This window comes from Haemaphysalis longicornis, unplaced genomic scaffold (assembly GCF_048455015.1).
Source record: "Haemaphysalis longicornis isolate Haplotype H1 unplaced genomic scaffold, Haemaphysalis longicornis Haplotype H1 scaffold_8, whole genome shotgun sequence".
Lineage (NCBI taxonomy): Eukaryota > Metazoa > Arthropoda > Arachnida > Ixodida > Ixodidae > Haemaphysalis > Haemaphysalis longicornis.
This window is the reverse complement of record NW_027526445.1, coordinates 85,302,428-85,326,843: the sequence shown is the minus strand read 5'-3', so window position 1 is coordinate 85,326,843 and position 24,416 is coordinate 85,302,428. Positions and strand designations below refer to the sequence as shown.

At 43.7% G+C, this 24,416-nt stretch overlaps 1 long non-coding RNA gene across 1 annotated transcript; it reads left to right on the top strand.

The window, feature by feature from the left end:
• Nucleotides 1–15,049: 15,049 nt before the first annotated feature.
• Nucleotides 15,050–21,469, top strand: LOC144149200 (uncharacterized). Its single transcript, XR_013318231.1, has 3 exons — nucleotides 15,050–15,167; nucleotides 16,150–16,209; nucleotides 21,199–21,469. It is a non-coding gene; the product is annotated as an uncharacterized LOC144149200 (long non-coding RNA).
• The last annotated feature ends 2,947 nt before the right edge of the window (nucleotides 21,470–24,416 follow it).

Genomic DNA, 24,416 nt, shown 5'->3' with positions numbered 1-24,416 from the left:
TGGAGGCGCAACCCGGACAAATGCAGAAATAGGTACAATAGGATGAAATAATTTGAATAATGAGCAGTTAAAGATCATCGCTGATAGATTGGAAAATGAAAACAATAAATACCCAGGGAAAAAAATGGATTACGACGAAATGATTGCGTTCATAACGGTAAGATGAATGAAGCAAAGGAACAAAATTGATGGAAAGGGAAGAGAAAGCCGAGAAGGTGGTGGAATAAGGAAATAAAAGAGGCTATTGACCAGCGAAGAAAGGCGCCGAGAGAACATAGAGAAGCATAAAGAACTGGTATGGAACCGGAGGTAGTGAAGGAAAAGTGGGATGTCTACCGTAAGAAAAAAGTAGAAGGGCAGAAACAGGTGAAGCAAAGATCAAGCAGAAAAGCGAACAATGGATGGCAGAAATACGGAAGAAGGACAAAAGCGCATCCAAAAGTTTTGGAACCATGTAAAATCACTAAGCTCAAAAAACGATAACCATCAAAATTTCCTGATTGATGAGGAGGGAGAACATTTAGAAGGAGAGCAGCGTTGGCACATATTCATCGAGTGATTAGTGAGAAGTTTAGGACAATAGTAGTAGGGAAACCTGCACCGATAATATCAGCGCCACAAAAGACTGCGGAAAGGGAAATAAGTTTGAGCAACCTTGATTGGAAAAAACCGAGCAAAAGGTTTCCCCCCAGACAGCAGTGGGCCCGGACGGAATACCAATGCAATTGATAAACCTACTTGGACCTAAAAGAAAGGAATCGTTTATGAGGGCAATAGATAAGGTGATAGAAACCAAACAAATACCAGAGGACTGGTTAGAAAGTAGGATGAATTTAATATATAAAGGCAGAGGAGACAAAGCCAGCATTGATTCACACAGACCACTCACAGTAACGTCAGTGGTGTATAGATTCGTAAAGCAGGCGATAAAATCAGAAATTCAAGCATGGATGGAAGAAAATGAAATACTTGGGGAACTGCAGAATAGATTTAGACAAGACAGGCGACTGGATGACAATCTGTTCGGGATAACGCAATGCATTGAAATTGCGAAAGCACAGAATAGATCACTATGGATTGCGTTCTTGGACATTAAAGGAGCATATGAAAACGTAAACAGAGAACGGCTGTGGAGAATGCTGAAACTCCAGGGATTAGATGACGAGTTAGTACAATTCCTTATAGCAATCTATAAAGACAATAAAGTGCACTTTACTTGGGAAGGACAGAAATGCGCCCAGCATGTCAACATCCATCGGCGACTGAAACATAGATGCCCTTTGAGCCCAATACTGTTCATGCTTTACATGGCAGGGTTAGAAAAAATCTGGAAGAAAGTCAAGTAGGGTTTAACTTAACCCATATGCTGCAAGGCGAAGTGGTACAACAGCATATTCCGGGAATGTTATACGCAGACGACATTGTTCTTTTAGCTGATAACCAAAGCGATATGCAGCGGCTAATAAATATTTGCGGCCAGGAAGCCACTGACCTTGGGTTAAGTTTCAGTGCCGAAAAATCAGGAATAATGATTTTCAATAACACTACCACCGACATAGTGTCTATCCAGCAAGGCGAATTACCTAGAGTGAAGGAATATAAATATTTCGGAGTGTGGATAAACGAAGGGGATAACTACTTATGTACTCACGAGGAGCAACCTAAGGTTAAGGGAAAGCGAAACGCAGTTATAATGGAGCATAGAGCTCTGTGGGGGTATAACAAATATGAAGTAGTAATAGGAATTTGGAAAGGAGTGATGGTTCCGGGTCTCACGTTTGCGAATGCTGTACTCTGCTTAAAATCAGACGTTCTATCAGGCCTTGAAGTAAACCAGAGAACGGTACGACGTTTGGCCTTAGGCGCGCATGGAAAAACAACTAACGAAGCAGTTCAGGGAGATATGGGCTGGGAGTCGTTTGAAGTTAGAGAATCTCAGAGTAAAATATGCTTTGAGATGAGGTTGAGGGCAATGGATCAACGAAAGTGGGCAGCTAAGGTTTTTAGGTACCTATACTTGAAAAGCGTCGACACGCAGTGGTTAAGAAAGACTAAAAGGCTAACGATGAAATACGGAAAGAACAGTGGGGAATCCAAAACAGCCAAGGTAACCAAAAAAGAGGCAAGGCAGATTCAAACGAATAAATGGAGGGAAAAAATGGAAGCTAAAACGTCGTTAGAGATGTACCGGGCTGAGAAGATGAACATCAGAAAGGAAAATTTCTACGATAATTCCCTGAACAGTGCTTTGCTTTTTGAGGCTAGAGCAGGTTGCCTGCGAAATAAGAGTTTTGTGAGGAAGTATTCACAAAATGATGGGGTATGTGTCGTCTGCGGAAAAGAAACAGAAACTATGCGGCACTTAGTGTTAGAATGTGAGGGTATCCATCCAAATCTCCATGAAGGGAATATTGGGATTTCAGAATCCCTAGGATTTAAGGGTGTCAGAGAGGAAGTTAACTTCAAGGCTGTCGAGGGGACGAAAAGAAGATTAGAATGCTGGTGGACGAAAAGCAGACAGGGGAATATAGCCTAGGACAGTTACCACCTGTAACAGGGAAAAGAAAGTATTTCGGGCCTAACAAGCTTTAGTGATTGCCCTAAGCAGCGCTAGTATTAAACCAAGAGTGTAAAACATGGTTATATTAGTCCTTTTTGATAAGATGACATGTCATCACCCCGCTTCAAAGGGGAAACCAAGAGGAATCATCAATCATCATCATCGTCGCATGTGCAGTACTCTCTCTCTCTCCGCGGTTTCCGCTACTTCGGGCACGCAACGCATATATAGTGCCTAGAATATAACCGGTGTGCCGCTCTCCGGCAGCCTTTCGGTCGACGGTTGCTCTCCGCTTGGGCTGGAACCCCCTCAGCGTCGCATCACACCAGGGTTCACGCGAGGGGAGTTGGGCGTAATTTTTTTCAAGTACAATTTCTGCTCCATCCTTCAAGAGGTCTGCTGTTATCTGATCATCACCAGGTGCTTTGCCCGCTTTCATTTCTTTTAAAGCGTTCCTTAATTCTTGGGTCGTTACCGCTGGGTTGTCTGTCTCCTCTGAATTACTTTCTCGTTCGGCATTATCCTGGATGTCCTGGCTGCTGTACAGATCCCTATAGAACTCCTCGGCCACTGTGACTATGTTATCCGTATTTGTGATGTCATTGCCTTGCTTGTCTTTAAGTGCATACATCTGATTTTTCCCCACGCCAAGACGCCTCTTGACTGCTTTCAGGTTACCTCCGTTCTTTACAGCGTATTCGATCCTATCCATATTATACTTCCGTATGTCAGATGTCTTACACTTATTGATTAACTTAGAAAGCTCCTTTAGTTCTATTCTGTCAGCTGGGGCGGAGATTGTAATGGTTTGCTGTTTCCTAATTAGATCTTTCGTCTCCTGGGAAAGTTTACCAGTACCCTGATTAGCCATCATGCCCCCGACTATTACAGCACTCTCGGGGGTAATGCGAGTAAGGTTGTCGCTGGCTTCCTGTGTCGTAAGCTCGGCTTCCTCGGTAAGAGCTGAGTATCGGTTCTGCAGCGAAATCCAGAATTCTTCTACTTTAAGCCCTACCGTTAGCTCATTATTCGGCTTCTTTCGTACTAGCTTGTTACGGTCCCTCCTCAAATCTAGCTTAATTTGAGATCTTACCTTTTGATGGTCACTACACCTTACCCTTCCGAGCACTTCCACATCCTTGACAACGCCAGGGTTATCGCATAATATGAAGTCTATTTCATTTTTATGGTCCCCATTCGGGCTCCTCCACGTCCACTTCCGGCTCTCCCGTTCACAGAGGAATGTATTCATTATGCGTAGGTTATTCCGTTCTGCAAACTGAACTAGTAATTCCCCCCTGCTATTTCTACACCCCAGACCATAGTTCCAATCTTCCTTGTCTCCAGCCTGATGCTTGCCTACTTTAGGATTGAAATCTTCCATAACTACGGTATACTGTGTTTTTACTTTCGCCATTGGCGATTCCACATCTTGATAGAAGCGTTCCACTACCTGGTCGTCATGGCTGGATGTGGGGGCATAGCCCTGTACCCCCATGACCTTGTACGTCTTATTGAGCCTAATTACAAGACCTGCTGCCCTTTCGTTAATGCTATATTATTCTTATATGTTGCCAGCTATGTTTGTATTTACTAGAAATCCTACGCACAGTTCTCTTCTGTCCTCTAGACCACGGCAACATAGCACGTGTCCATTTTTCAGCACCGCAAAGGCTTCACCTATTCTCCTAACCTCACTAAGCACTAAGACATCCCATTTGATGCCCTTTTATTCCTCGAACAACACCTCTAGACTAACTTCACTAGATAAGGTTCTCGTGTTCAACGTTGCCAGGTTCAGATTCCGATGACGGCTTGTCTGGGTCCTGGTATTCCTAGCATCCCCTGCTGCGTCATAGATCTGACCGCCGCCGTGGTCGCTACAAGGCCACTGGAGACTGAGGGCCGTGTATTAATTGGCGAATTCATGGGAGGTTGTGGCCGTTACTACACCAAGGTGGCCAATCCTGCTCTAGTGAGGGAGTGCGTTACCGGCAATGGTCGCCGGGGTCAGGCAGCACCCCGACCCCTAACTGCAATTCCAAAATTGCGAGGTTTTTTTCTTTTTTTGGATTGTCCGGCACCGGGATTCAAACCACGGTCTTTCTACACGCGAGTAGGAAAATAAAAAGTTGCCTAAGGCACATACGGTAACAAAACACGCAGCTTGTTTTCTTCCCGCGGCGGAATCTGAGCTGGTTCCCGAGAGTCTGTGCGAACGCGAATGCGCTTGTGACTTCTGAGTTGGCTTTAAAAACACGTCAGAGAATTGATGTGCTCAGGAAGTTTCGGGATTAGAGTTCCGTCGCTGAGGGGCCAGTGGCCTACTAAGAGAGATAAAAATAACAATTTGCCCGGTGGCACGTACCTTGTTCTCTAAACACGCAGCGCATTATCTTCAAGCAGCGGAGACTGAATGACCTGGGACCTGGGTCTACGATCTAACCATACATCGTGGCTCTGAAGCTTCAAACTGACAAGCTGGCGCTGTTGAGAATATGAGTTTATGCGGCACCATTAGTACCTTTTTTTACATATTTACAATAACTGAAGAAATCTTAGGCAGCCATGCTATAATAAGTGTTGCAATCGCCGATTTCGCAACTCGAGAAATCAGCTGTGCGGTGGCCCGGTTTTGAACAGCCATGCAGATGAGCTCTCAGAATTTATTTGCACTCGCCATTTACTGCTGTTGAACGAGTCAACCTCCATACTGACATATGCAGCACCATATGCTGATGCGGGCATCAACATCACCCAAGTTGCTGCGCCTATTTGACAAGAGAAACCTTCTGAAACGTTCGAGACTCACTCTCAACTTTCGAAACACACATATATTGATGTTTTGCGTCGACTCGGCGTCTGTTTGCCAAGGGAAACGCCTTACCAAAACTGAAGCAAGATGACTCGTGCAGCAGCTCGTCGGGGACCCTTGGCGTAACTGCTTGAGCCGGCAGCACGTGGCAACACCGGAGGTACTCGACAAAACATTAAATTATTTCTTTGATAGATGTGTTATGTTAAACTATCGACGTGAACGTCCACCTACACAATTTAACGGCAGTATTTGTAGGACTGGTGAACTAGCGCAAGTAACTTCTACAATTCGCACACTACGCAGAAGATGTCAAAGACGCCGCTATCTATTTTTAAGGAATGATCCCAGTTTCATCTACTGTATTTGTCTGGCTATATTTGTCTGGCTTGATGTATTTGTCTGGATTCACAACAGACTAGCTAATGAAAAAGCGATTCGAAGAAGTCGCACGACCGCTTCAAAAAATCATTTCGCTCCCCCTATAACGACTGGGTTTCAAAAACATCGCTCCCGATGGGCACTCGTTACTTTTACCAAAAACTTAACTAACAAAGCATTGGCATCGTGAGGTCTTCACCGGGAGGGGTCTCCTGTTAACTGTTTTCATTGAAAACAACCCACTCGCTGAACGTGCGTTAAGAATATTCGTTACCAGAAACACGTATGCAACGCCTTCTCTGTATGATGATTTCACCATTACGGAACCTCATAAGGTAATCAGAGATGTGAACCCTAACGCTGCGGAAGTCCTTGACTCTATCTCGACCTACGATGCAACTGTGTTTTTCTTTTTGCATTTTGTTTTCTGCTTCCAATTATTAATAGTCTCTTGAACCTGGGCAACCTCCAATCGCACTAGAACAAACCCAAGGTGACCTTTCTCCTGAAGCCTAGTCATCTTCAAGGATCAAAATCGTACAGGACACCTTGCATCAGCTCCATCTTTGCACAGTTTTGGCGCCCATGCTAAATGCACGTCTTCATTTTTGCATGCACTGTTCAAAAAATACTGCTCTAATCAATACGCATTTACTCAAGGCCAAAGCTCCATTTCTGCTGTATATACGGTTTCACTACAACGCAGCCGTGTAATAATTAGGGTTGCTTTGCGTTAACCCTCTCGCTCAGCTATGGAGGAGCTTTCAATTTCTTGTGGCATCCCGCTCTGCTTTATTGTTTACGAATTGATAACTGCCCTTTCAATTTTACTATCCTCGGTGATCGTTTTGGAAAGGCCGTGCAGTACCTTACAAAACAGTCCTGTGGAGAGATGCAGGCAACCGCGACAAAAAGCAGCGCTCAAGGATGGCCACGGAGTCCCCTCCTGTAGAATGCTTGTTCGTATAATTTATTGAAGTTAGAAATGCCTGAAGATAAGTACGTGCAGGCATACGCTGACGACACCAAAACTGCAATAAGGGGCCATGCGAAAACACAATGGTAAGTCATTGGGGAGGAGGCGCGGAAGATACTACCGCGGTGGTGCTAAGCTGTAAAGTGGGTACTGAATCCCTACAAATGTGAATGTCTGCTCCTATCTAGTGGGGAGCGCCGAATGATACATACGCCTGCTGCGAGAATGGGTGGTGTCACTATTAAGGACGTCACAGAGCTAAACATATTAGGTGCCATTTTTGATCGTCACCTGATATTTGTCGCTTACAGAAATTGTTTGAAACAGCACATCAAAATATGACGACGGCCTTAACGCGATTTTCTAGAATGCATACTTACGTGAGCCGAGATCAATTGCAAGAACGTTATCTAAACGTTGTACTGCTGCGAAAACACTAACAGCTTGTGCGCGTTTGGATATACACAACATGACCGCTTGAAGGCACGTGTGTGTTCTTTAATTAGATCTCCGTTATTTGCCGTAAGAACTTACACCTCCCTCCGCACGGGTGCCCTAGAGGTGATTGCGAATGTCCTGCCGCTCAGCATTCCTCTGTATATCCAAACTCGTTTATTCCTTCTGTTTCGCCAGCAGGAAGTGATTACGCTTTACACACTTGCATTTAAACAGTCGTAAATTGTCTTTTTCATTGACGTATCTTCCGTTCAATCGGCACGACGAACAAGTATACCCGTTCAACGTTTAGTTGGTTTAGTCGTAACCGGTGTCTCACGTCTTACCAATCCAGGATGGAATGGGTATACGGACAGCTCCCACATTACTCCGTCACCCAGTGCCGCCTTTGTTGTTTTTTGAGACTTTGAAACCATACAAGCCGTCCAAACATTCGGCTTGATTTTTCCCACTGTTTCAATGGCGAATAATATCCCTGCACAGTTATTTCTCCAGTACATCTTCTGTAACACACCAACTTCCCTGTTGCACAAATATACAGACTGCCTATACCTACTCAAGGCACTGAACAACTCTTTTAGTTTTTCAAGCACCATGAAAAATCTGAAGTACAACATAAGCTCTTGACTCGATCGTACCATTCCATTTTTACCACCTCCCCAGTCAGACTGACGTCTGGGTAAATGAACTTGTTGACCTCATAGCTATCCACGCCGCAACAGAAGGTGTAGATGTGCACGGCAAAATTGCTTGGCATATGGTGTGTTCTGCCTTATTAGAAGCTGGTCGCTTTGTGTGGCAGAACTCCCAGTCGACCAATGAATACAGTACAGAACTGTATCGATGGACCCCGAGTGTTTTAGACCTACCGATGGGTTTCCCATCACCCAGAATATTGACCAAGCTGTTAAAAGACCATGGACACTTCGCTCACTGCATTTACCGACTGGAATTATAGAAGAAGTGCAAGTATTCTGTGGACACGGTGCTTCATCTCTGGTTGATTACTTACTAGACGTGGTAAAATAAGACCCAATATCTAAAAATTGAATAAGCTCACAAAGCATCTCCTTGAACCACCACGCCTGACATCATTACTAAGTGATAACCCAGCAATTAAAATCCCGATAGAATATGTGTACCTCGTCGCTACATCTCTACCTGAAGTTTGATGCTCTCACTGCTCGTTCGGGAACCAGCTTCATCAAGAGACGAAGTCATACGCGATCTGGTACTGGTGTGATGATATTGCGTTGTGAAGCAGTGTAATACAGGTGCGCGGTGGTTTGTGGTGGCTTTCTCATCGACCTAATACTCGTTAGTAGTGGCTCCAGCGTCAATAAAGTGCGTTGTGGTGAAGAATAAATTCCAGTTTTAGAACACAGTGATGCAGCCGCGGCCGCATCACTGTATTTGTAGTGCATCACTGTACAATGGGGAAGACGGTGTAACGTTTAGTGCACTTTAGTCTTTACTTTCCGAACGAGTACTGCTTCTTCGATCTATGTGGTTTCGCATCACCTCTAGGGGATGGAGTGCTGAATGAGCCATTTTAGGGTAATTATCGTTTCCGTGTCTCTGCATGCCGTTTCGGAAAGGGCCATTGATGCACCAATCCCTCATATTTCGAGACCTTGCTTTAATGACATTGTTAGCGTACTGTTTCGCATGTATTTTTAGTGTATAACATCCTTCAACAGTATTCTTATCTTTGGTTTCATATTTTAAGATATAAAAATTTATTCTTATGTGTGCGATTCTTTTAGGGCGGGTGTATACTGTAGCGCCCTTAGATGTGGAGTGCAATTTTTTTCATCAGCATCGAATAGGCTACTTTCTAAAACATGTTTTTCAAAGGCGCCGGTCTTAGTTTTTTTCAAGGGTTTAAAAATGCGACAGCGTTGTTAATGCTTGTGTTATACATTTTTTTTTGCTTTTTTATAAATTGTACCTCAGACACAAGGAATTAAATGACATTTAAAAGGGTCGCCTTGGTAATTACAACCTTTCAAGAATATTATGCATTCTGTAATTCTCTGTTTACCCTTCTGTCCTGGCTAGAAACTCGTTCTTAAGCCGGAAGGAATAGTATGGCTGAAGAAACTCAATGGGCTACAGATAAGTAAACTGGGCCAACGTGTGAAATGTTTGTCGGCGGCGCCAACGAGATACCGAACTTTGATTGCGATGGGCAGGCCTATGTCAAGTCGTAAGCGCTATGCTCGGTACAGTTCAATTACAATGCGCTACCGCAGTCTGCGAGTTCACATAGAAAATTAGGTAAGGATGCTCCTCGTATGTTGGCACTGGGAGGTGCAACCATGGGCTATCTCCAGCTAGTGCATCGATTAAGGGGCTCAACGGTATAAGTAACAAGCTCTGCTTGTACGTTTTGCTTGGGATGTAAAAGTTCAGTTTGCGGCCTGTATTTTGCTGGAGCTATTTCTTTGAGGGCCTTGCTTACCCAGCTGCTCATTAAATGAGTTTATGAGAAGACCCTCTTCTTTTACAAGTGCAAATAACTCGCTAAATACTTTCGTTAGCTCCAATGGCGTCTTTTTTCTCGTCCCTTCTTTGAATGCTTACTTCGCCTGTTTCAAAGCATTCTCTAGTTTTTAAGTGGATAGGCGTCCTCAATATTTCCTATCAACGGTGGTAGCCGCTTTTAGGGATGAAATACGGGTTCCGAACTCTTACATCGTAATTCATCCTGAATGCATTCGGTGAGGTTGATTTTCTTGCCCGAGGTGTTTACACCTCGTGCTTCCAGTAGCAAATTCAGCTTAACATTTTTAAGCTCGCTGAGCGTGTTTTATGTGTTGCAATGTTGGGTCGCGAGTGGTTGCCAGAAAATGTTTTTTGCACATCTGATTTAAAGCTCTACCATAATAAGGAGCCTAAATGGGCGGAAAATCGTGTCTCCGTCTTTAAAAGTAGTGCAGAATTCGGTCATGATTCACAACCACCGCATCTAGCGGCCGCAAAACTTGATGGGCTGCAATCTTGCAGCCCCCAGGTTCGCTAGTTTACACCGAGGTAGCGCGGCTTTAGCGGGATTTAACAGGACTTGGATGTCCGTCAGTTTATATAGCACCATTGGGAAGCCGAAGGCTTGTTCTCCAGAGTTAGCTGCCGTTTTATAAAACCTGTTAAAAACTATAAAACATACCTCAAAAGCATTCGGGTACAGAGTACCGTCACGAAACGTCTGAAATAGCACGAGGTCGTGCTATTTTAGATGTCGGGGCCCGTATCAGCCGGGTACACTCGCGTATCTCGCGGTGTTTTCTACATGGTGCGTAAATCCGGTGGGCGGTTACTCTAGGTTCATCTTTCCCTAGATATTCATTTTCCGCTAATAAAACTCCATCCAGAATGTTTACATCCTTGCAGTGAATGTGTACGATATAAAGATGCAATACATAACAAGTGTTTTGCATTCACCAAAAATGATGCCGCAATTCATCACTTATAGCCCCTACCACTCACTCAAACCTGTATTTCAGGCTTACAGGAAGGAAACTACGGTGAGCAACAAGGAACAAGCCAGTTTTTCCGAACCAGATTCTATTGACAAGGTTTGTCGGCTGATGCAACGAAAATTTTGTATTTTACCACTTCAATTAAAGAATCGTCTGTTTTGCTTCATTACGTCTGACGTTACGACCGCCCTTTCTTTTCTTTTTTGTCTGGAATATACGTTTCAGTAGTCCCCATTTTTACCCAATGTAGCCATCACCTTTGGTGTGATGATGAACTTGATGCGCATCTAGAGTTTGCATTATCAAGAAGATCCCTTTAGCACTCCTCCTCAAACATTAGGCACCAATATTGCATAAATAAAGTATTTATCAACGACACCACAGGAATTGCCGGCGACACACATATCCGCGTTTGGCCTGCACCCCGACAGCTCAGCAGACCTAATGGTATAGATACAAAAAACACATGATGGCTCCCTGCTCCGTTTGTTTCGTAATATTGAGTGTATCTGGACATACACATTTTCTTAATGCCCAAGAGCAAACTTCTGACATAAAACATACACACATTAATCAAAGCAAAACAAAAAATTTTATGAAACATCCCCCACGCGAGGGGCACAGTCAAATGCAGAGCATTTTCGAGGGGCGCACGACGATAAGTAGGTTGGGTTGCGTTAATGTTGGTTGTTATTGTTGTTGTTATAATTATTATTGTAATTAATGAGGAGTCGTAATTAAGTGGTCACGAGATATCATTTATTATCTGGTTCGAAAGAAATTGACAGCGAGAGCGAACGCCGAGAACCGCCCCTTCACGGCACGACCGCGTCACGACCCCGTCACACTACGTCACGATCACGCCACAACTGTTGTTGCTCCCGCGCCAGACTACGACGCATGCGCGCCCCTCCTGTTGCTGAACGCTATCCGAGCACGCACAGAACACGCGAGGAGCAGCGGAGAGCAGGCGAGGAGGAGTGGGGGAGAGGGCGCACCTGGAACGGCTGTTGCGGACGAGGCCGCGCGTTCCCGTTTGACTTCGGCGCCGCGGAGCGCAGCCGCGGCGGAGAGGCAGCAGACGATGCAGGCGACGCGCCTCCGTTGCCATAGCAACGCGGCGCTTGCGCAGAGAGCAGTGGGGGTGAGATCAAGTGCGAAACGCGAGGAGCAGCGGAGAGCAGGCGAGGAGGAGTGGCGGAGAGGGCACACCTGGAACGGCTGTTGCGTATGCCGAGGCACGCCAACGCCGGGTGACATCGTTAGTTAAAGACATGCTCTGCATTTAAAAACACCCGCAGAATAAAGCAAAACAGTACACAAAAATAGCAGAGTGGGTGAACCAAGGTGAGATTAAATGCACCTAGATAGAACCCAGCAGGAATTTCTGTGGAAACACCGCGTAACAAAGCAAATCATGAAACAAGAAGGGTAGACGAAAATTATATGCCCTATTTGGTGTTGGATTTTTCTCCTTTTTAGGAAGTTAACATATGACTTCACGTTATAATGGGTGAATGAAGTTTTTTGTTTCTGTAAACATTTATTCTCACCGACTACCCAAAGTGGAGAATACCTAGAACAAAGATGGTGCGTGCATGCGTAATCACGTACTTATGTACTTAGCATGTACTGTGTACAGGGCCAGCCCATCAAAACGACAAATGAACCAGCTGCACAAATGTTTATTTGCACAGCAACAGACAGATGTTAAAAAAATGTCAACGAAACAGCATGGCATTTTCATTTCTAAATTCTTATTAGACGCAATCATCGCGAAGAGGGTGTCATCGCAGATGCTAGGTCGAACACACATAGGTTAAATGCAGCGCATGCCATAGCTTGTGCACCCATGCCAAAGCCCACGACGGGAGAGAAAGAAGTGTCCAGGTACAACGAGCACCCTCCTTAAACCATTCCGATTGGAACCTGGACTGACAACACTGCACGCTGGCGGGCGGCGGGGAATGGTGCGACAAATGTTGACTCCACCCTAAAAGGCATAGCCACGGAGACGCGCATATGTTGTATCCCTGTATCAGACATGATCAAATTTATATTATTGAATAGGTTTAAATTCTTGACGCAAGATTCATGTGTTTAAATGAAGGCAAATGGGTTATCATGAGTAAATGAAATAATAGCTCGTGTCCTTGTTCTGCCCGCTAGACGCAAATTTGCCTGTTTTTCTCGATTCCACGAAATGTGCTACAACTATACTACCTTAGATATCTCAACTTACATTACGCCAGTTTGCCTATCTCGCCGCTTTTTTTATTTTCATTTTATCTTTACTTTCACATTGAAATCACCGCTAACTACTGCCATTGAAGGATGTTACAGGTTAGGGAAATCTCATGCCAGCAAACAGGTCACATTAAAATAGAGAGATTAATTTTAATGCGCCTTTACCTGTTAACCGCTCCGGTTTTTACTTTCAATTTTTCTTATCAGTTACTTGATTGCGGTCACCTTAATTGCTTGGATGACAAAATGACTCCTATCCTTGTTGTTTTATACGTTTTGGGATTTTATATCTTGTTGCCTATTATTGTTTTCTTTATTGTTCTTTATTGTTTTTTTGCTAGGTAATGCGTCATCCGGCCAGAAGCGCATGCCAACATCTTATGACAAAAATATGAGTTCGTAAAAGCTGCTCTCTAAAAAAGTATAAGGAAAAACGTGTTGACGCCAGAAACCGCATCCCAGAAAAATTTGGTTCTACTAGAGTCATTTTTGTGCAAAAGCATTGTCTAGCTATGCCTGCCCAAATCTATTGGTTCATGGAGAAGGCAATGCGCGCGGACTGAAATGATAACCGATTGCTGAAATAATAGCAAACAGGGAAATTAATGCTTAAGTTGACTGCTTTAATACTGGCTGTATATTAAGCAACGCGTCTTAATTACACAAAAATTACGTGAATTTTGGTGTTATTTTGATTTAAACGACAGCCTTCTGGACTGCGAAACGTGGCGTGCGACCTCGACCATCCTGTCTCGATGGTTCGGGATGATAACTGGGTATCTAACGGAAGGGTTTGGACCCTGGGCATAATGAAGAGTGTTAAACACAAGCACTGACCAACGCAAAAGATAATTGCGCAAAATAATTTAAGAAATACCAACTAGGCGCCTAGACAATCAGGTTTCCGCTAATAGCTATGAGCAAAGATTATAATGGTGGTTTCACTAGTCGTTCTGCCTAGTAATCGAAAGAGACAAAATCGTTAAGAGATAGGGAAAACCATGATTGCGTACCAATAGGCGCTTGCAAACGCAGACACAATGTCGTTACCACTCAAGTGGAAAAATCCGCTACATCCTATCAGCCCCTCGTTATAGAAATCTTATCAGTTTGGTCGATGTGGCGATCGGCTCTTTACCGCCTACCTAAACAGCAGGTTTCATGCAGATCCACTGAGAACCACCTACACAAGCTTCAGCCGTATTGGCTCCACAATTGATCTTCTTTCTCAGGCATGACGTATTCATAAGGAGTGCTTGGGCATTGCATGACATTTTAGCAAAACTGCTTTCTTTACAGGAAATGAGTCGTCTAACGTCCATCAATAAAGCTGCTTGTGAAAGGCGCTAATGCTTCCTTTTACTATGTGGTGAAATAACTCTGAACGCTGTCAGTTAAGCCTTTTTTTGAAATCACGAAAGCATAGTGCGGAATTTCAAATTTAGCAAGTTGAATTTCTACTTTGAGCAGAAAACACGACATCGTGGGGAGACGAACAACGTCGGTTGTGACCACAAGTATTTGTTAACAATCAACTCCCAGCGATAAGCCTTGTTTACTCACAATAAAAAACGACTTAAAAAGGCCGCAGAACCGTATTTCGACCTTATAGGCTACGTCCACGCTATAGCTATTTTCATTTCTCTCATTTATCTGGGCTACTCTCGAACCAGGTTATGATGGTACGAAAAGAAAATATTTTAACAACATTGATGGTTCGCATCCAGTGGATTGCATGAATGCACGTTTCTGTATTGATAAACATGCACTTTTTTGCATACTTTATTGAAGTATTGAAAAACAAAGTTTATTCATTTTGGGAATGTTGTTGGTAAGGAATTATTTTATTTTAAAATCGTGTTTGCTTTGTAGGTTCAGTATTACACACAGCCTGTGTACGTATCATATAACGGTTGAAAAGTAGCTGCGTGCGAGAGCAGATTCGGAACTGTGTAGATGATTTAAACGAAAGTATAACGCTGACATTTTGGTAAAAGTCCGAAGCAAACTTGCTCTGCGCATGAATATGACATTAAGACGTCGGTTAACAGCGACGTCAGCTGCAGAGGATTTTTGCAGCGGACATTATTTACAGAATAAAATTGTGAAGACCTTTGCGTTGGATATTTTAACGCCTTTCGCGATGTATAAAAACAGAGACATCAGAGCGCTGGGTCGGATCATCGTACACTCAGTTCATTTGCAGTGACGAGATGAGAAAGCTTGCGGTTATCCTTGTTGGTCTTCTCGGTAAGCCGCCTGAAACGTTCCGCCGATTTTATTCAAACCACCCCCTAACAATAATTATAAACATTTAAAATTTGGTGTTCAACCAACTTCAGGCGCAAAATATCGGCATAATACATACACGCTCCCCGTAGAGAAATTCAGTCGATATTTAGATGCGTCGCATTGCCTAGTAGTACAGTGTCTACACTACTAGTAGTATCCATTTGCCAGGTATTGTTCAGAAAATGATTATGGGTGAAATATTTTGGCTGCTGAAAACCCCGACTCTTGTGTAATATGCTATGAATCTCTTGTGAGAAAAGTCGCTTTATTCAAGAATATTTTTAGGGTCGCTATATACATTAACTGCAATAGTCATGTTGATGGGTTAACCCACAGAAATAGCAATCGTCACGGGATGCATGGGATTCCTAGTTGTTTCTAATTTATGAAAGAAAGTATAATATGGTTTTTGGAACATCTATACACGCTTCCGATTTCTCTCTGTCCTATTTTTCATATATATGTGGTCAGCAGTACTTTTTATACAAATATATTGCGCTTTCCGTAAACCGTTTGTCTGACAATACCAAAATGCGAATGTTTTAGAGTATAAACTTGACTATTACCGCCAATTGGGGTTTGAAAAAATTGAGCCATCACTCATGTTTTTCAGAATTTTCTCTTAGCACAATGGTACATAAGCCCAAATAGGATTTTCGTGTTGTCTGCCATAGGGTTTCGAAGATGCTGCTTCTTTTGAAAAGGGCATAGGTCTCAAGTAATGTCCCTGAATTGGAACGAGGGAAGCTTTTTGAGTTTGTTCAAATAGAGCAGCTTAAACGAAACGCCTTTCCTGAGCTTCCAAAAACTATTGCACACTCAGCACAGGTGCAGTCTTCGTGGTTTCCCAACTGCGTTGAGGTAGTGGCAATGCAAAAAGTTTCGTTGTGCATAAAAATATTGAAATGCTGACTGACAGGAAAAAAACATCCTTCTCCAGCGATTTTGCAGGTTCTTGGCCGCCCCAATGGACTATCAGCTCTGGAAACCGTAAAGGAAGGTTGGTAGATACCGTTGCCTGATTTAACACGCCCTGTGTTTTACCTTATCTGCCAACATATTTTCTCTTCTGAATTAGGCCTTCTCTCCAATAACTTTTGTTCCGGAGTTTTTCCACACAACTACCACCAACAACCACCATCTATTGGCGAAAGGGAAATCTTCTTGCGTGCGACAATCTCAGCAAACAAGGGAGCGAAATCTCTCACTCAACCGAATTTTTTTAACCAAACCTTCATCTTATATAGCACGGTGTAGGGTATTTGCGCACAACTCGTAGGTCTAGCGCCACCTTTTTTGGCGTATGTTTGCTTCATTTCTAAGGGAAAGTAACCTAGGCCTCATTCTGAAACTATAGGAGTAGTGTAAATATGGCCAAACGTGCATCTTGGGCCGTTCCGGTGCCGTTCTGGATAGAGTGACAACTAAGAATTTTTTTTTAAATTTATACACAGTGATATACGCATTCAGAGCAATCCTAACCCCGCAGCAGTGTAGACAGCCAAAAGGCTGTGCTCAGCGTTTACAACACCTGCTAATCTGTGCTTTCAAATTGAAAAGTTACACCGTACCTCCGCCAAATACCTCTCCACAGTAAGTATTGCGGGTGGGTGCGTTGCCAACCACAGTGCCTGGAAAGTGCATAATTATTATAGAAACCTTGACTACCGTTATCAACGGAATTTGGTGTCAGGGCTACGCCAAGGTGGACACTTATTATATTCATGCAGTCATGAGAAGAACCAGCCAACGTCGTGAGTCATGTTACTTGATTGAATATCTAGTTTCCAGATATATCCACAAGCGTCAGGCTACTCGGTGATGTGAACAGCCTCAGAACTGCTGGCGTAGTTTTAAGAGACAATGTTTAGAGAAAATATGTCGTTAGCACTGCTCAAGGTGTAGTTTTTGATTGCGCTTTGAGTTACAAGGTACATACCATAAAAGAGAACCCCCAAAGTGCAAAGGCATTAACACGAGTACGCTGTGTCCCGAAAACTCAGCCAACAATTATGAAACACCAGCAAGCCCATATTTTACCCTACCTACTTATGTGTGCGCTTGGCACTGACTTCAAAAATATTAAATAATAAATGTTCCCTTCGATAGTGCGAGAGTTTTATACAAAATCCCACTGCTCAAATTGCCCCTGCTCCATTTTCAAGCAAAGATACCACCACGCTACTTGAAGTCATAAGAGTCTGCTAACTGCTGTCTTGCTTACAGCCAAGCATGACCGTATGATACTAGCTCTGCTTTCAGTTCCCCTAGTAAGTCATACATCTGTGCCCCAAATAGGACATGGGTGGAAGCTCTGGCCTTAATGATGTCTTTCAAGCAGCTCCTTGTTTTGCCGATGAGGGAGTTCTAAAACTTTTCAGGGAAAAAACTTCCCGGAAAGACCTGCCAGCGAAAGACAAAAACGACATCAGCCCTCTTGCAATCTAAACAGAAAAAAGCGCAGAAGTTTCTCAGGCTTTTATCTCAGTTGGATGTCTAGAAACTGGGCGTCTGGACGGATCGCGCACAACAAACGAGTGTGGACAGAAAGGCTAGACATTTCGTATCGTGAGTGTTTCCCCAACAACACTGTTTCGGATACGAACAACAGCTCACTGTAGCAGTGTTAGTAGCAACAGAATTCAATCACCACACCGAAAAGTTCCGCAAGTGCTAGGACTTAGTCACGATGAACAAAAAAGTGTTAGGGCAAGCTCATTAGGCAGGTAAACCGGAAAGAGCAAAGGGACGCATATACAACCCACTGAGAAGACAAAAAAAGTTTCACAAGTAAACCTAACCTATCCGCAATTCTCATCTAACAGGCAGAAATACTAAAGCGAAAACCACTGAAGCCTAAGCAAGGTGAATGCTGATCAGGTAACACATTTTCAGTCCTTCCATGTAGCTATGGTCCACGTGGCCAAATATTACCGAAGTTTCTTTGATGTGGCTACGATTCTTTAGCTCAGAGAAATAAAAATTAGCATGTGGGTGCAATACGATAGAGCTCTGCCCAAAAGGTTGAATTGACTTCACTGGTAGAACGCCGCCGAAATAAAAACCATCCACCTACCTGGACTAAATGCAAGAAACTTGTCAGATCACTAGATGGACAAAGAGATGTTAGACGTGTAATCAGAGTGATTATGTGTCGAAAATTCCAAGGCTCAAAATTAGCAAAGGGCTCTCGAGCTGCAGCTACAACCACATATCAAAGGATTTCAGTAACATACGATAGCACTAAAGTGCCCCAATGCACAACATCTAGGAACACATAAGAGAAAAAAAACGACAACGCTTCGTGAAGCACAGTTGTAACCGGCCGATATAATGCGAAGCTTCTAGTTATGCGGATCCAGTGCCCTATGACATGAAAAGAACCCTTTAAAATAGCATAAAACCTCCCGTCGCCGCTCCTGGTTGGAGCAATATCAGCAGCTTTTATTATTCGTGTTCCGGAATTAACATGGAAACAATATGGAATTATGTGTGTTTTATCTGAAGAAAAAATAAAAAGACACCCAAATTTACCCGGTATTATGTAGCAGCAGCAGTGAATGTCGCTTGAATAAAAGCGTATTATTAGTCCTAGAGTGATGAAAGAATAGATAACTCACCGCGCGTGTACATGCAGTTTGTCGAATCGGACACCATTTGGAACGAATTGGTTGTGGTTGTGCTGCTCTTGCACTACTCACTATCACGCGTGCACATGTAGGTTCTTGCATGCAACCTGGACGTGGGCACACAATGTAAATTCACGTCTTGCCAATTGGTGAAAAGGAGTACGTATTACAAGATTCGGAAGATCTTACCCAGGTATTTTGCGGTATTTGCATCAATTGAAAATAAGACATTCTTTGAGGGGTGTTATTGAGACAGTTTGAATGAGCACGTCAAATTCTTTCCCTAAATACAATTCTATCATCATCAGTAGCAGACGCACCACTACCCTAATAAGCCTGGTTGTCTACACTGAAGGACAGTCCCCGTCCCTGGTTACTCAGCAGTACATTTCGTGATAGGCTTTTATCCCATTCGTGGACTCCCATTTTTTCCGTGTATGCATTTATTGGCCTTCAAGAACGTCGAAATCCGTCTTGCGGTATGTTCTCTATGATACTGGTGAGCAGCATTTGTCACTTCTCCACAGTATAAGTAACTCCCACTCCCATGACTTCCTCTTAAACTCAGCTATGATGTTTACCACTCACATTTGTTTCTTTTTCCGACATTCTCATTTCTGAACCCCAGCGCCACTGTTGGCATCGTTCTTATAGATGCCTCTTGATCAAACCAATGTTTCTCTCCACAGATAAATAGGAAGCCCACTTTCACCAGTCATGTTACAAGACCAAAAGAACCGGCAGTGTGATTTTTCATTCAGTGGCCGAGGGAGCGAATCTTTCATTCGTTAATAGTCTTGCAAAGTTGCCCTCACCTGATAATATATCGACGTCGGGTTGATTTTGTACGGTGAGCGCTCATAGATCTTCTAAGCAGTTTATAAACCCGCTTTCAGCCTTACCTGATAATATATCGACGTCGGGTTGATTTTGTACGGTGGGCGCAGCGCTCGTAGATTTTCTAAGTTGTTTTTGAACTCGTTTTCAGCAATCTGATTACCTTAAGCAGAAAGTGGGAAAATATGTGAGCGTATTTAGCCAAGCTTTTATTTCCGTGTAGGCAGCCTTTCTTGTTCTCTAGACTAGAGCTTGTAGTATATGATTAATGCTTCTTAATATTACTTGAACAAGATAATGCCTGCAATTAGCCTGTGCGTCACGTTTCTTTCCACGTTCCCCACCATTTCTTGTCCTAGTAACCTCTTATTTGCAGAGCACTTTAGGGTCCCGGTTAGTCGCCGTTCCTCGTCCACAATCATGGTCCGTAGCTACCGTAGTCACGTTCAGTCTCGCACCCAAAAAAAGTGACACATGGCGTCCCACCCCCACCCGTAGGCACTGAAAGGTACACGCTTCTGCCTCAATTTAGTCTTTCGGGCAAAAGTTATGAAAATACTTGAACACTTTTTATGGATAGTACCGCTCAAACTCTGTGAACCCGCTTGGAGTTCTCGTAAATGTCCCTCACTATTTGGAGTGACAGAAGAGTGCAGGAACATTTGAGGCAAAATATATGTAATTAACCAGCAGTCCCCGCTTCCGTTTAGATAGGAATGGTCATTACGTTGACTTTTCGGGGATAGTGGGCGAAAAAAATGTGTCCAACAAAAAAAAAAAGAACGACGCTTTCCAAGTGGCGCCGAAAGGTTCCTGGTCACGTTGTTCAAGAAAAAGAACCAAAAGAAAAGATACGATCATTTAAGCTTTGCGTTAGAGAGGCAAAGCGCGTTAGTGGTAATAGCACACAGCGTACATCGGAATACTGGCCGTTCAGGTGAATCACTCTTCTCAAGTTTCAACCGCTATCACGTTAATTGGAACTGCTTGAACTTTGTCTATATACCCTGGATAACAATATTAATAAATATTTGCACATTGTCTTTCCTAACCCCAATCGTGCCTCAGCGGACAAAATTTTACAAAAGCTCTGTGTTTCTCATGCCTTCGACTGCCACAAGAAGCCACTCACTCTATCAACACTGTTTTAGGGCCAATTGGGACAGTCGCAATGCAGAGGCATAGAAGAGTGAAGTCGTGAATCAGGGTGCAACATTTGTTATAAGAAAAGCAACATATTTTTCGAGTAAAAATCGGAATAGGAAGAGTTTTTAGTAACGGTTTGGAAGAGTTTTTGGAAATTCTTTATCCGATTTGGAATGAGTCTACATACTTGGTTAATCGTAATGTCAAATGGGTTTGCAAAAAATATAATAATAAGTGTGCGGAAACAAATTTTCAGGAAGGTGATGAGTGCAATCATACAGCCAACGTCACTGCAAGCAGGGTTTCATATCTACTCTCTGATCTTCAAACGATATAAATTTAAGATGTTTACGGCAGCTATCATTTTATTTTTTCAGGTGGGGAACAAAAGTTGCGAGCTCCAGAATCACGTACAGTAGCCGCCAATGATTATGATGATTACGTAGACGAAACTACGACAACAGGAAATGGAGGCCTTAGGGCTGCACCTAAAATGCGCAATAGTACCGGCGGTGCTTCCGGTTTTGAAGCGATTGTATATAAGAAATAAGCTACCTACATTATTCTAATACAGAAAATACTTTCTCTTAAGACACTTTACTTTATTTGTTTTTTACATTACTGTTTCTAAGCATTCCGTGGAATAAAGAGGAAGTATGTGCACCTAAGTTTACTGTGGTCGGCGTTGATCAAAATTATTCTAGAATGCTCTAAAAAGCGTTCTTGAAAAATCCATACACCAGTCAGGTGAAAGAGAACGACGTCTTTTATGAAACGTAAACAGGTGAGAAATCACCATAAGCCACACAACTTTTAAGTGTGGTTTACAAGTGAAGCTGTATAACACAACCGTACGCACTGCAGAAGAAGTTTTACATTGACATGGTGGCATTTGCTGTGAAATTGACAACTATAAGAAATGAATGAAAGCCGTTGTAGTAATAGGCTTTGAGCGGCACTTGTTTATGTGTAATTTATAAGACCCGCTTTGATGGAACAAGATATACACCCCATTTTGGAATTGTATTTGCAGTAGAAGTAATTTTCCCCAAACCAATCTGGCCCGTGCACAGAAAATGCACGAAGGCCTCCGCAGAAATAGCTTGGCTGAAAAATACATATTGAATCACAGAGACGCTCATCAGCAGCATTCATGTGAACAGTAAATGGGCGAAAACTGCAATTGGCAAACAAGCTTTCTTGTTTAGAGCTATTAAGCAGGGTTGCATTCTACCAGTCGTGAGTTCAAAAAGGCTTTTATGTGGAGCGGAGAGCTCCAGAAATAAACTGGGCTTTCATTTCTGTTACACCATCATTAGACATACATACGATATAATTTGTGCGTGCACGTACTGGACACCCATCGCAACTTATTCGCTTTCTATTTAGGCGGCCAATAATATCATCATCATCAGCAGCACCAGCACCAGCCGATGAAGGCCCACTGCAAGGAAAGGCCTCTCCTGGTCCTGTGATAAGTGCAACTAATTTATCCCCGCAAATAGTTGATCTCACCGGTCAATCTAGCTTTCTGCCGCCCCCCCGCCACACTTGCCTTCTCAAGAGATAACTATGTTAACGTTATTTACCAACGGTTATAGTGCCTTCGTATTTCAGGCCCTGCCCCTACCCATTTCTTCTTCTCAATTTCTACTGATATTGTGACGGGGCGGCATATGACGCGAACCATGTAGCGATCAAGCTGGTATTTACATAATGGTGAACTATTTACATCAAGCCATAACCGAGCCCGCCCAGGCTGCGTCGCGCACGCAGCTATTCTTTGTCGTTATACTTGGTGGCAGGGCCATCGAGCAACGGGGATAGTCCCATCTCGTCACATCGCCTCCCCGGTCGATGACCACCATCAAGGTCGATGCTGAAGCAAATTGGACATTGAAAGAGGATAAGTGTTCGAATGAAAATGCAGTGACGAATCACTGGCCGCCACGGATGACGATCACGGCGTTGATGACGCCTGGCCCAGCAACAGCAATGGCTTCAACCGCAGTGAAGCACCAAAGGTCCTCGAGCCACGTCGGATGGGAGGGCGGGCGAACGCATCTTCGGCTTGTCTTGGCACGGCTCGTTTCGTCTGGTATTCATTGGGGTCTTTCGGGCTGGGGACAACGGTGCGAGGGTCATCGTCTTGTTCTGGTCTCGACTGGGCTGGGGCTGCAAGGCCGGGGTTTGTTTTTCTTTGGGGCTGCGTACACGGTGATGCGATGTGATGCTGGTTCCAGAATGGGGATGACATAATCGCACCTTTACCAAAACGTTACGTGGTTGCAGATGACATGAACCATGTAGTGATGAAGCGATGTATTTACGTACTGGTGAAGTATTTACGTCAAGGCATAGCCGATCCCGGCCTGGCTGAGTCGCGCACACAGCTCTTTGTCGTCATCCTCGGTGGTGGGACATCGCGCAAGGGGGATTGTTCCGTCTCGTGACAATATGTCGTTAACACACCTTAGTTACCAGAGCCAAAGCGCTCTATTCTTGTGCCTATACGCTACACCTATTATTTTCCGTTCCATTGCCCTTTGAGTAGTCCTAGATTTCAGCTGAACCCTTTTAGTGGGACTCCCCGTTTCTGCCGATAGTTGAGTACCAGTAAGAGGCAGTCGTCACACACTTTCTTCCGGGACAAATAGAAGGCTGCCATTTATTATCTGAGAATGCTTGCCATATCCACTCCACCCCATTTTTATCCTTCTAATTATCCCTGCCTCATGGTTGGAATTATGGGTCATTACTTGGCCTAAGTCTACTTTTTCCTCCAGTACTTCAACTGCCTCGCCATCTATCTGAAACCGGTGTGCTCTCCCGAGGTTATTGCGCATTATTTAGTATTCTATATATATTTTCAGACCCATAATTCTACTCTGCTTGTCCGGTGTGGCAATCATGCTTTGCAATTCGTTCCCTGAGTTACTTCGCAAGGCAACGTCGTCAAAAAATGTGCGGTTACTAAGGCATTCTTCATTATCCTTTGCGTCCACCTGTCTCCTATCCAATGTTCTGAATACCTTTTGTAAACACGCTGTGAATAGAATGCTTGGAGAGCTTGCGTCTCCTGGTGTGACGCTATAACATAATTACAGACAATCATGAGGGTTTGCTAGTCCAGATCATAAGAGGAGGACGTTGACAGTGAGTTTCACGCTTGAGCTCTGTCAGTGCCAGCTATCATGCTATGTTTCCTTGTGTAAAGATATCTTTTCGCCTCCCCTGCTTGGTTACATGTTGTGGAGGGGTGCTGCACACCTACAGAAATGTAGATGCGCCGCATCCGACAACAACCTGATAGCCGAACCGTCGCTGCCTCACATAGGAGACCCGACAGCAACACCGGTCCTGACCTACTCCCCGTTTATCGCCGTTTTCACACGCGTTGTACAACCTCAGAATTATTAGTGGCACTGATGCCGTTGGTGCCGAGGATCTGAACTAAATGTATTGTCCTGTGAGCAACCATAATCTATGGTACCTGCGAGTCATTATGGCGAAAGTCATCTTTTATCCTAAATGTACCGCTATAATTCGATACCAGTCTTATGAAGCCTTTATAATCAATTGGGACATTTATAAA